At 34.3% G+C, this 2,247-nt stretch overlaps 1 protein-coding gene across 2 annotated transcripts in view; it reads left to right on the top strand.

The window, feature by feature from the left end:
• LOC106471537 (aromatic-L-amino-acid decarboxylase-like) overlaps nt 1–2,247 on the top strand; it is a 38,037-nt gene that overhangs the window by 18,908 nt on the left and 16,882 nt on the right. The window lies entirely within an intron of this gene.

Raw genomic sequence — 2,247 nt, 5'->3', positions numbered from 1 at the left:
CACGATCTCTCCGATGATCTTTCTAACGTGTGAGCGTTGCTTCGTTTCTTCTGGCGCGTAATGCGCGTGAACCATTTTTGTGCAGAATTGTCACCGGTGATGAAAAATGGATTCTCTATGCGAATATTAAACGCCAAAACAATGGCTCAGTTCTAGACAAAAACCACTTCCGACCCCAAATCCTGGACTCCATCATCAGAAAGTGATGCTTTGCATTTGGTGGGACATCAAATGAGTAATTCATTTCGAACTCCTCAATCCACAGCGAACTGTCAATGCATAGATCTATAGTCAGCAACTGGAACGTTTAAATCAAGCTCTTCTCAGAAATGCCCTTCACTTGTCAATCGAAAAGGTGTTCTTCTTCTCCACGACAATGCACGTCCACGTGTAGCATGTTTGACGCAACACAAAATTATGTAGTTTGGTTGGGAAGTTCTTCCCCACTCACCATATTCTCCAGATATGGTACCATCAGATTACCATCTTTTTCGTTTGCTGCAACACCATCTTAATTGAAAACCGTATACAACTGTGGAAGGTGTTAAAGAGGAAATCGACATGTTTTTTTTTTCTTAAAGCCAATTGATTTCTTTTAATCAGGGCATTAACAACCTGATTGTAAGATGGAAAAGCATCATCGATAAGAATGGAGCCTATTTCATTTAATAAACGTTTTGATTTGATATATAAGTTGTTCGGGTTTTTTCAGCTAAACAAAAAGCGACATTAATTTCTTGACGACCTAATATATTATATGTTCTCTCTATCTGTGTATATACACAATATTGAAAATAATTTGGAGACGGTGAGGAAAAGGGGTATAAGATGCAAATACTACAGGATTTCCACCCCTTCACTGTGTAAAAATGAACTGCACTAGAAAAGAGTCACGAGCTGGTAGTTTAACCTGTAATTGGTTGTCATCAAACCAGACAGGCGTAGTGATAAGTCCATGTTAGGATGTAGCAGACTGGCTTACCTTTCTTCTGGTCAGTAGCTTGAAATAAAGGACTGCGGAGGTAGTCTTAGTTGTTTTGCCATAATACAAAATTCGAATAAAACATTTTCAGTTTTTGTCAAAAAATCAAACATTCTATCTGAATAAAACATTCTAAGTTTTACTAAAACAATATTCCGCGCACACACACTTTCAGTAAAATACTTTTATTTTCGCAACATAACATTTCACTAACATGGCTTATTATATTTAATACAAATGTTTTCAAATATTTCAAGTTTTCTAATAAAGTAGAACATGTATTTATTAGTATATCTCTTATTTATAACACACATGTATATATATATAATGACTTTCAACAAGATAATTTATTGAATCTCTTACAAATTCTAATACTACATATTCTGCAACGATACTTAAATTTCAGTTTAAAAATTAGTATGGTTATATATAAACTACAAAAATCGTACTACAATGGACGTAGCGTGTATCTATGTATGTAACCAACACTTCTGCGCCATCTATTGAATGGCACCACAAACAAAAATCCATTAAAAAAATTCACACTTTTGATATTCAAGATTCAGACAATTAGAAAAATAACTGTGATATGTGCAACAACCATTTCTTTATAGTAGAACAAAATTTTAAATAAAAATACTCTCCTCACAACAAGAACATCACTTGCACTAGGACTGCATGTGAGGGTTTGATTATATCTTTATTGGTGTAATTTTTAAATGTAGTACTGAGAAACTGGATTTCTTAAAAAAAACTATTATGTTTTTCAATAAAGGGTACCACTTTTAATATATAACAACATTACAGTTTATATCAGTAAAATTTATGAACATTTTGAGCTCTGTACATTGAATCGTTTTGATGCAATGAATTGCGTATGATTGAAGAACACAATTCGAACACTTTACCCGTGCAGTACTTCCAAGAAAAAAAAATCATTTTTTAGAAAATGTTAACTTTTTGTACATTTATTTCAATGAGGTATGAATACTACCATTAGTAATTACTAGCACAAACAGCCGCCCGTGGGGTGGGTTTTCCGCTAGTTGTTATAATTTTTCATATTGTTGCGTCATCGAGTCACATGACTACTGTGACGCAACGTTTCTAGAACTATCATGTACTTTGGCGAATGCTCTAGTGTTTGCTAGATGGGGTAGGCGGATATATATAAGAGGGGAAAACGTGACGCGAGAGATTATTGTAATGTGTGTGTAGATAGTGTGCAATTGATCTGCAGTCAGAAGTATTATTGACGTTCGTTG

The sequence above is a fragment of the Limulus polyphemus genome, unplaced genomic scaffold (assembly GCF_000517525.1).
Source record: "Limulus polyphemus unplaced genomic scaffold, Limulus_polyphemus-2.1.2 Scaffold4686, whole genome shotgun sequence".
NCBI classification, from domain to species: domain Eukaryota; kingdom Metazoa; phylum Arthropoda; class Merostomata; order Xiphosura; family Limulidae; genus Limulus; species Limulus polyphemus.
The sequence above is the reverse complement of the archived record's forward strand: the minus strand, read 5'-3'. Positions and strand labels throughout refer to the sequence as shown.